Here is a 14,875-nt window from a genome sequence, read left to right as displayed (position 1 = left end):
ACTTTATTCTCATAATATTTTGACTTTAATCTCGAAATCAAAACTTGAAGTGACCCTAATACGCCGTCGTAATATTCAGCATTACAGGGCAAGCAACTGAACAATTACACTAACCTTATTCTGATGATTTACACTGAATGGTTTCAGCCAGGTTTATGTAGTCGGGACAATAGCTGCTAATGCCAATTCTCAAGCAGTCTTTCAAGTGTTCATCAGTAAGGGTGGACCAATATTTAGACTTAATTATTTTTATGTGGGAAAAGGCTGTTTCTATGACGGCGTATTAGGGCCACTTTAAAGATGTAAGTTTCGATTTCGAGATTAAAGTCGAAATACTTATGAGATTAAAGTCGAAATGATTATGAGATTAAAGTCGAAATTATTTTGAGGTTAAAGTCGAAATATTATGGCCATAGCAACCTTCTTGTGTTAAATATTGATTTCACAAATAAATAAATCCCCAATCTCTTGGCACATCAGAACCAGTTTGTTATTAGCGTAAGGATGATGAAACTGCTATGTAATAAATCGTGTTTATTTAGAAGGACGTGTGCAAGTACTTCAACCAAGTCTTATGGACTTGTACGATCAACTAAAGCCGTATGGCATTGCTATAAATTGTTGCATCGATGGATTTAGTCGTCATGTCATGTGAATGGAAGCGTACAATGCAAACAACCACCCAAAAATAATCCCGGGATATTGGATAACCACAGTAACATTGGAGGCTGCCATCAGCGCTCATGTGCCAAACCAGGTACTGAGACCCTTGCTTCTCTGAACTGACAAGCTTACAATGGCTGCTCACTCTTTAGCCATAATATTTCAACTTCATTCTTATAATCATTTCGAAATAATTTAGACTTTATTTTCATAATTTTCCACTTTTATCTCGAAATCGAAACTTAAAAATATTTTTTACAGTGGCCCTAATACGCCGTTGTATGTTTCACACAAGTAGGTTGATCCAAAAAATGTTGGCAGTCAAATGTGTGGCATATTTTTATATGTTTGGACAGGTTACCTCAGCCAGTTCCAAAATTGTCCAGCAGAGACAATTTCGAATTCATATAAATGTCTTCATGAATGACATCATATGATTATAGGATTAAAATTTCTCCGTCAGCTTCTTCCACGTATGAACAAAACAGCCGTCTTTGTAGTGTTCTTGCCCGAATAGAAACGTTGTTGGTTTCTTTGTGCTTGGTTGTTCACGATTACAAAAGGAAAAATGCAACTGGCTACTGATGTATGAAACTTTCTAGATTAGCAGTGCTTTAGGCGGGTTGAGGCATAGCTATTGTAACAAATGGCGCATTAAAGAAACAGTGGGCAGTGATAGCTCAGTGGTTAAGGTACTGGACTAGTAAACAGAAGGTTGCCGGTTCAAGCCCCACCACCACCAAGTTGCCACTGTTGGGTCCCTGAGCAAGGCCCTTAACCCTCAATTGCTTAGACAGTGTACTCTCACAGTACTGTAAGTCGCTTTGGATAAAAGCGTCTGCTAAATGCTGAAAATGTAAATGTAAAAGAAACAGTGGACACATTTTACGTCAATCACGTTGACCTGTTTGAATAAGGTGTGATTGGGATATTTTGGTAGTACACCAGCGTCTAGATTCTGAACTCCTCTGCGTTGCCACCGGTAGGCTGGGCACCATCTAGCGGGCATAATTGGCAGTGCCTGCAGCAGACACTAATTGGCCACCGAGTCTGCTGGGTGGGGATGACCGGACTATGTGGGTGGGGTCTTCAAACGCTGTGCAAGGTCACTGATTAGCAGATAGAGGCACCTGTGCAGAATGAATGGGTAAAAAGAAAGAGTTTGCTAGGACTGCACACATGTCGGAGGAGGCATGAGCAGCAATATACCCAGCAGCGGAAGACTAATTGGCTATGCTAAATCGGGAGAAAAAGGGAGAAAATGCATAACTAAATAGAAAAAAAAGAATGAGGCGCGATCTACCAGCGTGCACTGTGTGAACGAGTCCGGGGAACACATGACAACGCACTGAAATGTGTGTCATTAATGTTGAAGATAGAAGAAAGCAGAAACAAGATGGATGAATACAATTAGAGCAGCAATGGACGAGCCATTAAGAAGCCTGAACACCATCGTATCGAATCTCGGCTCTGCCTACCGGCTAAGGCTGAGCGGCCACATGAAAAACGATTGGCCTGTTGTTCAGATTTGGGCGGGACTAAACCGGATGGGGTCTCTCTCCCATGACTGGTGCAATTACGACCTCTGCTGGCTGATGGCGCCTGCACAGAGATGAGAAAAGAGTGCTCTTAGGGTGTGTCCTCTCCGTACACAACGCTGAGCTGCACTGCACTCGTTAAAATTCAGGTGATAAAATGCATACAGCATGCTGCCCACGTGTCGGAGGGGGCATGGGTTAGATTCGTTCTCCTCAATCACAGCAGGGATTGGCATTGGTGGAGAGGAAGCATGACGCAATCAGGCAATTGGACACGCTTAAAGGGAGAAAAAGGGGAGAAAGTCCTGAACACCAAGACAGTAAACATGATTGTTTGTTTATTGGGATTTTAACGTCATGTTTTACACTTTGGTTACATTCATGACAGGAACGGTAGTTACTCATTACACAAGGTTATATCAAACACAGTCATGGAAAATTTTGTATCTCCAATTCACCACAGCCGCATGTTTTTGGACTGTGGGAGGAAACCGGAGCATCCGGAGGAAACCCACGCAGACAACGGGGAGAACATGCAAACTCTACACAGAAAGGACCCAAACCGCCCCACCTGGGGATCGAACCCACCTTCTTGCTGTGAGGCGACAGTGCTACCCACTTAGCCACCGTGCCGCCCCAGTAAACATGATGTTCTGGAGAAACACTATGGTCGTCCGGAGTCAGAATCGACTTGACTGCACTTAATTATAATATTGCTAGTACAAGAACATATCACCATGTACTAATATTCCATGCAATAGTTCAGAAATCTCAAACAGAACAGCAGAGCAGCATGATGGTGTAACGATATGTGGGCTAGACGGACAGGAGGGGCGGACACAAACGCAGAGATGTGTAAACAACAGATTTAATATAACAAAAGACAGGACATACCACGCTAAGAGGACTAACAAAGCTAACAAGGCTAAACAAAGACTAAACAGGACTAAACAGACTAACAGGACTAAACAGATTAACAGGACTAAACAGACTAACAGGCTAAACAGACCAACAGGATTAAACAGACTAACAGGACTAAACAGACTGGACAGGACTAAACAGACTAACAGGCTAAACAGACTAACAGGATTAAACAGACTAACAGGACTAAACAGATTAACAGGACTAAACAGACTAACAGGCTAAACAGACTAACAGGATTAAGGACTAAACAGACTAAACAGACTAAACAGAACTAAACAGACTAAACAGGCTAACGGACAGGCTAATACACACAGGCTAACAAACAAGGACTAAGCTAACAGACAGGGGCTGAACAGTGACTAAACTAAACAGGCTAACAAAGCTACACAGGCTAAACAGACTAAACAGGTTAAACAGACTAAACAGACAGGACAGGACTAAACAGACAGAACAGGACTAAACAGACTAACTGGCTAAACAGACTAAACAGGTTAACGGACAGGCTAAACAAAGACTAAACAGGACTAAACAGACTAAACAGACCAAACAGACTAAACAGACCGGATGAAACGGCAAGGAGCAAGGAGCAAGGAGCAAGGAGCAAGGAGCAAGGAGCAAGGAGCAAACAGTCACCAGAGCAAACAGACAGAGTTACCCTCAATAATCTCCAACCAGCCTTTCCCTGAGCCTCTCCTAAATAGTAGCAGCTGGGGCTAATTAGCCCCAGCTAACCAATCAGGAGAGGGAGGCTGGCTGGAGACTGGGGAGAGAAGGGCGTGGCACACTGGAGCACAGGATCACCCTGAGGCTCCAAGCGTGACAGTAGGCCCCTCCCTGAAGGCACGACTCCTGGCGTGCCCAAATAAAAAAACCAAAAACAAAAAGGAGGTCCTGGACCCTGAGGGGCATATTTGAAGTAATTTAATATGCCTTGCGGTAGGCATGATAGGAGACCAGAAGCGCTGTCGGGGAGCGCCGACGAGAGTTCAAAAGCGCCGTCGGGGGGCGCCATCGCCGGAACAGAAGTACCATCGGAGGGCGCCAACACAGAAACAGGAGCGCCATCTGGGGGCGTCATCTCGGAAACAGGAGCGCCATCTGGGAGTGCCAACGAGGAAACAGAAGCACCTTCGAAGGACACCAACTCTGGAACAGGAGCGCCATCAGGGGGCGCCAACTCAGGAACAGGAGTGCCGTCGGAGGACACCAACTCTGGAACAGGAGCGCCATCAGGGGGCGCCAACTCAGGAACAGAAGTGCCGTCGGAGGACACCAACTCAGGAACAGAAGTGCCGTCGGAGGACACCAACTCAGGAACAGAAGTGCCGTCGGAGGACACCAACTCAGGAACAGAAGTGCCGTCGGAGGACACCAACTCAGGAACAGAAGTGCCGTCGGAGGACACCAACTCAGGAACAGAAGTGCCGTCGGAGGACACCAACTCAGGAACAGAAGTGCCGTCGGAGGACACCAACTCAGGAACAGGAGCGTCGCCGAGGGACGCCCATTCGGGAACAGGAGTGCCATCAGGGGGCACCAACTCGGGAACAGGAGCGGCATCGGGCTGCGCCAACTCGGGAACAGGAGCGCCATCGGGATGCGCCAACTCGGGAACAGGAGCGCCATCGGGATGCGCCAACTCGGGAACAGGAGCCAGCTGCGTGGAGCCTGGCGAAGAGGTTTCGGGAGTCAGCTGCGGTGAGCCTGGCGAAGAGGCTTCGGGAGTCAGCTGCGGTGAGCCTGGCGAAGAGGCTTCGGGAGTCAGCTGCGGTGAGCCTGGCGAAGAGGCTTCGGGAGTCAGCTGCGGTGAGCCTGGCGAAGAGGCCTCGGGAGTCAGCTGCGGTGAGCCTGGCGAAGAGGCCTCGGGAGTCAGCTGCGGTGAGCCTGGCGAAGAGGCCTCGGGAGTCAGCTGCGGTGAGCCTGGCGAAGAGGCTTCGGGCGTCAGCTGCGATGAGCCTGGCGAAGAGGCTTCGGGAGTCAGCTGCGGTGAGCCTGGCGAAGAGGCTTCGGGAGTCAGCTGCGGTGAGCCTGGCGAAGAGGCTTCGGGAGTCAGCTGCGGTGAGCCTGGCGAAGAGGCTTCGGGAGTCAGCTGCGGTGAGCCTGGCGAAGAGGCTTCGGGAGTCAGCTGCGGTGAGCCTGGCGAAGAGGCTTCGGGAGTCAGCTGCGGTGAGCCTGGCGAAGAGGCTTCGGGAGTCAGCTGCGAAAATCCTTGAGAAACTCCTTGAAACAGCTGTGAGGACCCTGAAGAGGCGTCCGAAGTCACTAGCGAAAACACTGGAAAAACGTCATTCAGCTGCGAGGACCCTGGAGAGGCGTCCAAAGTCAGCTGCTTGGACCCTGAATATGCGTCAAAAGCCAGCTGTTTGGACCCTGGAGAAACTGGACTCAGCTGCGAAAACACTGGAGAGGCGTCCGAAATCAGCTGCTTGGACCCTGGAGAGGCGTCAAAAGTCAGCTGTTTGGACCCTGGAGAAACTGGACTCAGCTGCGAAAACACTGGAGAGGCATCCGAAATCAGCTGCTTGGACCCTGGATATGCGTCAAAAGTCAGCTGTTTGGACCCTGGAGAAACTGAACTCAGCTGAACCTGAGTACACGGGACTGGAGCCGGCAAACAAACAGAGAGACCCTCGGAGCCCTTGGGGTCGAAACAGGAAATAGGACCTAAATAATTTTGGCTGGCTCCTAACATGGACTTGGGACAGTCACGAGCTTTATAAGCGGGCACTGGCTCCTGGACCACATCCGCAGTGGGCACTGGGGAAAACTTAACCTCCCCAGTGGGCACTGGATGCCAGGTATAAGCTGCAGTGGGCACTTTGCTACATGAAAATTTGGTTCTCATGAGGCCCTCAAAATCCTTCACCGAGTTCAGCACAACTCCCCTGTCAGACCAAAGCTGCTTAGCCCACTCACGAGCAGCACCCCTCAGTCTAGACATCATAAATCGTACCTTGTCGATTTCAGTTGGCTGGGGGTCCAGAAGGTTCTGCAGGTAGAGCTGGCTCTGTAGAAGGAAGCCTTCAACCCTATGGTTGCTTCCATCATAAGGAGCCGGCCTACTAAGCGGGAAGACTAGAGGAAACCTCATAGATCCCAAGTCTGGGAAAACATGAACAAGCAACATCTCGCTGTGTCCTAATAGGGGGAGATTATTCTGTAACGGTTTGTGGGCTAGACGGACAGGAGGGGCGGACACAAACGCAGAGATGTGTAAACAACAGATTTAATATAACAAAAGACAGGACATACCACGCTAAGAGGACTAACAAAGCTAACAAGGCTAAACAAAGACTAAACAGGACTAAACAGACTAACAGGACTAAACAGATTAACAGGACTAAACAGACTAACAGGCTAAACAGACCAACAGGATTAAACAGACTAACAGGACTAAACAGACTGGACAGGACTAAACAGACTAACAGGCTAAACAGACTAACAGGATTAAACAGACTAACAGGACTAAACAGATTAACAGGACTAAACAGACTAACAGGCTAAACAGACTAACAGGATTAAGGACTAAACAGACTAAACAGACTAAACAGAACTAAACAGACTAAACAGGCTAACGGACAGGCTAATACACACAGGCTAACAAACAAGGACTAAGCTAACAGACAGGGGCTGAACAGTGACTAAACTAAACAGGCTAACAAAGCTACACAGGCTAAACAGACTAAACAGGTTAAACAGACTAAACAGACAGGACAGGACTAAACAGACAGAACAGGACTAAACAGACTAAACAGGACTAAACAGACTAACTGGCTAAACAGACTAAACAGGTTAACGGACAGGCTAAACAAAGACTAAACAGGACTAAACAGACTAAACAGACCAAACAGACTAAACAGACCGGATGAAACGGCAAGGAGCAAGGAGCAAGGAGCAAGGAGCAAGGAGCAAGGAGCAAGGAGCAAGGAGCAAGGAGCAAGGAGCAAGGAGCAAACAGTCACCAGAGCAAACAGACAGAGTTACCCTCAATAATCTCCAACCAGCCTTTCCCTGAGCCTCTCCTAAATAGTAGCAGCTGGGGCTAATTAGCCCCAGCTAACCAATCAGGAGAGGGAGGCTGGCTGGAGACTGGGGAGAGAAGGGCGTGGCACACTGGAGCACAGGATCACCCTGAGGCTCCAAGCGTGACAGATGGTTGCTCGCCTAAGCTGAAACATTGACCTGTTGCTGCTTTAAACTGGACTGTGCTGGTTTAGCTGGTAACTGAGCACTGGGTTTATTCTGGGAAAGAGTTTCACCCTGCTGAAAACAGATTCAGTGTCACTATTGTGAAGCATCAGTGTGACTGATCCCAAAGCATTTAAATATCCCTAAAATGGGCAAAGGTAAATATAAGGTTGGGAATTCAGATCTTGCCACTGTTGGGCCCCTGAGCAAGGCCCTTGCAAAAAAATATTTACCTCCAACCTACCTTTTTTTTTTCATTTTTGCTTTTACTCTGAATATTTGCGCACAAACAACTTTGATCGCTCGCTTCTTGCTGACGTGCACTTCACTTTCTCTGCATGCTTTGTTAGCCCCCTTTCATGTTGTTCTTCAATGGTCAGGACCCCCACAGGACCACCACAGAGTAGGTATTATTTGGGTGGTGGATCATTCTCAGCACTGCAGTGACACTGACATGGTGGTGGTGTGTTAGTATGTGTTGTGCTGGTATGAGTGGATCAGACACAGCAGCGCTGCTGGAGTTTTTAAACACCTCACTGTCACTGCTGGACTGAGAATAGTCCACCAACCAAAAATATCCAGCCAACAGCGCCCTGTGACCACTGATGAAGGTCTAGAAGATGACCAACTCAAACAGCAGCAATGGATGAGTGATCGTCTCTGACTTTACATCTACAAGGTGGACCAACTAGGTAGGAGTGTCTAATAGAGTGGACAGTGAGTGGACACGGTATTTAAAAACTCCAGCAGCGCTGCTGTGTCTGATCCACTCATACCAGCACAACACACACTAACAAACCACCACCATGTCAGTGTTACTGCAGTGCTGAGAATGATCCACCACCTAAATAATACCTGCTCTGTGGTGGTCCTGATCATTGAAGAACAGGGTGAAAGCAGGTTAAAAAAGTATGTAGAGAAACAGATGGACTACAGTCAGTAATTGTAGAACTACAAAGTGCTTCTATAGGGTAAGTGGAGCTGATAAAATGGACAGTAAGTGCAGAAATAAGGAGGTGGTTTTAATGTTATGGCTGATCAGTGTATATTGTGATGGTGATTGTCTATGTTTTGGTCGGTGCTGGTTGTAGTCTGACAGCAGTAGGAAGAAATAAACAGCGATATCTCTCCTTTGAGCACTGCAGGTGAAGAAGCCTGTCACTGAAGGAGCTGCCCAGTGCTGCCACTGTCTCATACAGTGGGTGAGAGGTGTTCTTAAAAAAGTGCAAGCAGATGCTGTGAGCAAGGTTCGAACCTGCGCAGGGAGACCCCAATGGATTTCAAGTCCAACGACTTAACCAAAATCTAGAGTGTTTGAGTTAAAGGTCACTGATTCTTAAAGGTGTTTTACCTCTCTTCCAAAAGGCTTCACATGACCACAAGAGCTTTGAACAAAGGTGGTGTTTTACGACATCATTTGTCAGCCAACTATAAAGCAGTCTTGAGCAGTCTTGAGATCCTTTCTAGGCAGTGTATCCCACATTCACACCTCGACCCATGTGATTTTAATAAGCCACACAATGGCAAAGTGGGGCAAAAGTTCTCAAATGAGGCACACTTTGGTTCTTGTGAACCTAACAACTTACTTGTTGGCAGACAACAGTCAACAAAGCTGAGGACAACCTTCAAAGCCCCACTGGAGGTTGAATACCTGAGATTCTCCACCAGCTTTTAGAACTGAAGAAGCCTTTCAGATAAGAGATAAAACATCTTTAAGAACCTAAAAAGAAGTCCAGTTGCCTTCAACTCAAGCTCTTAAGACTACCATGACCTGGATGACTGAGAACCTATACAGATATATGTCCTGGAAGGTGTGTTTGCAAATGACCCACTAACAAACCTATTGAAGGAGGTGTTTAGCTCATCTGCTCTGATCAAGCTCTCTTAAGGTTGCTGATGGCTGCGCAGTTTGTATTCCATACTGTCTCTGACACCTGCCTCATACCATTCCACATCTCTTTCACCTTACTTCGCTATTGCTTTCCATATTTGTCCTGTAGTTCTTCTTACTCTCTCTCTAATTCTCAGTTTCAGCTTCTATAGTCCGCATGCCATCCCTATCATCAGCCTTTAAGGCCTGCTTCTTCATGTTTAGCAAGGCCACCAGTAACTTAGGTAGCACAGCAGTCACACAGAAGTTTAGGTAGCCTGTTATACAGTCTGTTTCCTCAGGCATGTCCTCAGCATGGAAGTCACATATCAGTTGTTTTAAAGCAGCCTTGTTTCAGCCTCCTTTTAGGACACTCATAGCCTCAGCAGACCACTTACCTTATTATAACTGGTTTATACAGAGGCATCAGTTGCACCAAGTTTTGATCCAAGTTTCCCAGTAGAGGATCATGCCTCATTGACATTGGCATATTGAAAGTCAAGTGTATTGTCCATGGTAGGGCAGCTGACATACTGGGTGTGTTTGAAAACCAAGGAAAACCTAGGCAGCTGCCTCAGTAGAGAGGATTCTAATAAGTCATTGACTTATAAGGCAGGTTATTCGAACGCGCTACTTAGACAGCAATTCCAACGGGTTTCGCTTACTAAGCTAACAGTTAGCATCTTGCTATTCAAACCAATAGGATGGGGTGGCACAGCGTGCTAGCATGTCACCTAACGTCTCCCTTCGTGTATCGAAAACGGTTAAATTCACTGACAAGCCTGAACTTGCAAATAAACAACACTTGTGCAAGTTTATACAAGCTGAAAATCAATAATAATTTATTTACGTTTGAAAATAACGTTCGTTTCTCCGCACCATCAGCCATGTTTTTTTTTTCTGTAAGAGAAGAGCTGCCGCACTGAATGCTGGGATTTCCTTGATCACTAAGGACGCTTCCGATGCTCACTCGTTCTTGAGTCAAAATAACATTGAAATTTTAAGGTCCAGTAAGGTCTGTTAAGGTCTACCAAGGTCTGTTAAGGTCCAGTAAAGGTGTGTTAAGGTCTACCAAGGTCTGTTAAGGTCCAGTAAGGTTTGTTAAGGTCTACAAAGGTCTGTTAAGGTCTACTAAGGTCTGTTAAGGTTTACCAAGGTCTGTTAAGGTCCAGTAAGGTCTGTTTAGGTCTACTAAGGTCTGTTAAGGTCTACCAAGGTCTGTTAAGGTCTAATAAGGTCTACTAAGGTCTGTTAGGGTCTACCAAGGTTTGTTAAGGTCCACTAAGGTCTGTTAAGGTCTGTTAAGGTCTACCAAGGTCTGTTAAGGTCCAGTAAGGTCTGTTAAGGTCTACAAAAGTCTGTTAAGGTCTACTAATGTCTGTTAAGGTCCAGTAAGGTCTTTTAAGGACTACAAAGGTCTGTTAAGGTCTACTAAGGTCTACTAAGGTCTGTTAAGGTCTACCAAGGTCTGTTAAGGTCTACAAAGGTCTGTTAAGGTCTGTGAAGGTCTACAAAGGTCTGTTAAGGTCCAGTAAGGTCTGTTAAGGTCCAGTAAGGTCTGTTAAGGTCTACCAAGGTCTGTTAAGGTCCAGTAAGGTCTGTTAAGGTCCAGTAAGGTCTGTTAAGGTCTACTAAGGTCTGTTAAGGTCTACCAAGGTCTTTTAAGGTCTACTAAGGTCTGATAAGGTCTACAAGGGTCTGTAAAGGACTACTAAGGTCTGTTAAGGTCTACCAAGGTCTGTTAAGGTCCAAAAAGGTCTGTTAAGGTCTACAAATGGCTGTTAAGGTCTACTAAAGTCTGTTAAGGTCTACCAAGGTCTTTAAAGGTCTACTAATGTCTGTTAAGGTCAACCAAGGTCTGTTAGGGTCCAGTAAGGTCTGTTAAGGTCTACAAAGGACTGTTAAGGTCTACTAAGGTCTGTTAAGGTCTACCAAGGTCTTTTAAGGTCCAGTAAGGTCTGTTAAGGTCTACAAGGGTCTGTTAAGGTCTACTAAGGTCTGTTAAGGTCTACAAAGGTCTGTTAAGGTCTACTAAGGTCTGTTAAGGTCCAGTAAGGTCTGTTAAGGTCTACCAAGGTCTTTTAAGGTCCAGTAAGGTCCAGTAAGGTCTGTTAAGGTCTACCAAGGTCTTTTAAGGTCCAGTAAGGTCTGTTAAGGTCTACCAAGGTCTGTTAAGGTCTACAAAGGGCTGTTAAGGTCTACCAAGGTCTGTTAAGGTCCAGTAAGGTCTGTTAAGGTCTACCAAGGTCTGTTAAGGTCCAATAAGGTCTGTTATGGTCTACAAATGTCTGTTAAGGTCCAGTAAGGTCTGTTAAGGTCCAGTAAGGTCTGTTAAGGTCTACAAAGGTCCGTTAAGGTCCACTAAGGTCTGTTAAGGTCTACTAAGGTCTGTTAAGGTCTACTAAGGTCTGTTAAGTTCTACCAATGTCTGTTAAGGTCTACTAAATTCTGTGAAAGTCTACTAAAGTCTGTTAAGGTCTACCAAACCTGTTAAGGTCCAGGAGGGTCTGGTAAGGTCTACCAAGGTCTGTTAAGGTCTACCAAGGTCTGTTAAGGTCTTCCAAGGTCTGTTAAGGTCCAGGAGGGTCTGGTAAGGTCTACCAAGGTCTGTTAAGGTCTACCAAGGTCTGTTAAGGTCCAGTAAGGTCTGTTAAGGTCTACAAAAGTCTGTTAAGGTCTACTAAGGTCTTTTAAGGTCTACCAAGGTCTGTTAAGGTCTTCCAAGGTCTGTTAAGGTCTACAAAGGTCTATTAAGGTTTACTAAGGTCTGTTAAGGTCTACCAAGGTCTGTTAAGGTCCAGTAAGGTCTGTTAAGGTCTAAAAAGGTCTGTTAAGGTCTACCAAGGTCTGTTAAGGTCCAATAGGATCTGTTAGGGTCTGTTAAGGTCTGTTAAGGTCTGTTAAGGTCTACAAAGGTCTGTTAAGGTCCAGTAAGGTCTGTTAAGGTCTACCAAGGTCTGTTAATGTCCAGTAAGTTCTGTTAGGGTCTACAAAGGTCTGTTAAGGTCTACAAAGGTCTGTTTAGGTCTACTAAGGTCTTTTAAGGTTTATCAAGGTCTGTTAAGACCCAGTAAGGTCTGTTAAGGTCTACAAAGGTCTGTTAAGGTCTACTAAGGTCTGTTAAGGTCTACCAAAGTCTGTTAAGGTCCAGTTAGGTCTACAAAGGTTTTTTAATGTCTAATAAGGTCTGTTAAGGTCTTCCAAGGTCTGTTAAGGTCTGTTAAGGTCTACTGAGGTCTGTTAAGGTCCAGTAAGGTCTGTTAAGGTCCAGTAAGGTCTGTTAAGGTCTACTAAGGTCTGTTAAGGTCTACCAAAGTCTGTTAAGGTCCAGTTAGGTCTACAAAGGTTTTTTAATGTCTAATAAGGTCTGTTAAGGTCTTCCAAGGTCTGTTAAGGTCTGTTAAGGTCTACTGAGGTCTGTTAAGGTCCAGTAAGGTCTGTTAAGGTCCAGTAAGGTCTGTTAAGGTCTACTAAGGTCTGTTAAGGTTTACCAAGGTCTGTTAAGGTCCAGTAAGGTCTGTTTAGGTCTACTAAGGTCTGTTAAGGTCTACCAAGGTCTGTTAAGGTCTAATAAGGTCTACTAAGGTCTGTTAGGGTCTGCCAAGGTTTGTTAAGGTCCACTAAGGTCTGTTAAGGTCTGTTAAGGTCTACCAAGGTCTGTTAAGGTCCAGTAAGGTCTGTTAAGGTCTACAAAAGTCTGTTAAGGTCTACTAATGTCTGTTAAGGTCCAGTAAGGTCTTTTAAGGACTACAAAGGTCTGTTAAGGTCTACTAAGGTCTACTAAGGTCTACTAAGGTCTGTTAAGGTCTACCAAGGTCTGTTAAGGTCTACAAAGGTCTGTTAAGGTCTGTGAAGGTCTACAAAGGTCTGTTAAGGTCCAGTAAGGTCTGTTAAGGTCCAGTAAGGTCTGTTAAGGTCTACCAAGGTCTGTTAAGGTCCAGTAAGGTCTGTTAAGGTCCAGTAAGGTCTGTTAAGGTCTACTAAGGTCTGTTAAGGTCTACCAAGGTCTTTTAAGGTCTACTAAGGTCTGATAAGGTCTACAAGGGTCTGTAAAGGACTACTAAGGTCTGTTAAGGTCTTCCAAGGTCTGTTAAGGTCCAAAAAGGTCTGTTAAGGTCTACAAATGGCTGTTAAGGTCTACTAAAGTCTGTTAAGGTCTACCAAGGTCTTTAAAGGTCTACTAATGTCTGTTAAGGTCAACCAAGGTCTGTTAGGGTCCAGTAAGGTCTGTTAAGGTCTACAAAGGACTGTTAAGGTCTACTAAGGTCTGTTAAGGTCTACCAAGGTCTTTTAAGGTCCAGTAAGGTCTGTTAAGGTCTACAAGGGTCTGTTAAGGTCTACTAAGGTCTGTTAAGGTCTACAAAGGTCTGTTAAGGTCTACTAAAGTCTGTTAAGGTCCAGCAAGGTCTGTTAAGGTCTACCAAGGTCTTTTAAGGTCCAGTAAGGTCCAGTAAGGTCTGTTAAGGTCTACCAAGGTCTTTTAAGGTCCAGTAAGGTCTGTTAAGGTCTACAAAGGGCTGTTAAGGTCTACCAAGGTCTGTTAAGGTCCAGTAAGGTCTGTTAAGGTCTACCAAGGTCTGTTAAGGTCCAATAAGGTCTGTTATGGTCTACAAATGTCTGTTAAGGTCCAGTAAGGTCTGTTAAGGTCCAGTAAGGTCTGTTAAGGTCTACAAAGGTCCGTTAAGGTCCACTAAGGTCTGTTAAGGTCTACTAAGGTCAGTTAAGGTCTACTAAGGTCTGTTAAGTTCTACCAATGTCTGTTAAGGTCTACTAAATTCTGTGAAAGTCTACTAAAGTCTGTTAAGGTCTACCAAACCTGTTAAGGTCCAGGAGGGTCTGGTAAGGTCTACCAAGGTCTGTTAAGGTCTACCAAGGTCTGTTAAGGTCTTCCAAGGTCTGTTAAGGTCCAGGAGGGTCTGGTAAGGTCTACCAAGGTCTGTTAAGGTCTACCAAGGTCTGTTAAGGTCCAGTAAGGTCTGTTAAGGTCTACAAAAGTCTGTTAAGGTCTACTAAGGTCTTTTAAGGTCTACCAAGGTCTGTTAAGGTCTTCCAAGGTCTGTTAAGGTCTAGAAAGGTCTATTAAGGTTTACTAAGGTCTGTTAAGGTCTACCAAGGTCTGTTAAGGTCCAGTAAGGTCTGTTAAGGTCTAAAAAGGTCTGTTAAGGTCTACCAAGGTCTGTTAAGGTCCAGTAAGGTCTGGTAAGGTCTACTAAGGTCTGTTAAGGTCCAATAGGGTCTGTTAGGGTCTGTTAAGGTCTGTTAAGGTCTGTTAAGGTCTACAAAGGTCTGTTAAGGTCCAGTAAGGTCTGTTAAGGTCTACCAAGGTCTGTTAATGTCCAGTAAGTTCTGTTAGGGTCTACAAAGGTCTGTTAAGGTCTACAAAGGTCTGTTTAGGTCTACTAAGGTCTTTTAAGGTTTATCAAGGTCTGTTAAGACCCAGTAAGGTCTGTTAAGGTCTACAAAGGTCTGTTAAGGTCTACTAAGGTCTGTTAAGGTCTACCAAAGTCTGTTAAGGTCCAGTTAGGTCTACAAAGGTTTTTTAATGTCTAATAAGGTCTGTTAAGGTCTTCCAAGGTCTGTTAAGGTCTGTTAAGGTCTACTGAGGTCTGTTAAGGTCCAGTAAGGTCTGTTAAGGTCCAGTAAGGTCTGTTAAGGTCTACTAAGGTCTGTTAAGGTATACTAAGGTCTGTTA

Source organism: Trichomycterus rosablanca, chromosome 7 (assembly GCF_030014385.1).
Source record: "Trichomycterus rosablanca isolate fTriRos1 chromosome 7, fTriRos1.hap1, whole genome shotgun sequence".
Classification (NCBI taxonomy): Eukaryota; Metazoa; Chordata; class Actinopteri; order Siluriformes; family Trichomycteridae; genus Trichomycterus; species Trichomycterus rosablanca.
The sequence above is the reverse complement of the archived record's forward strand: the minus strand, read 5'-3'. Positions refer to the sequence as shown.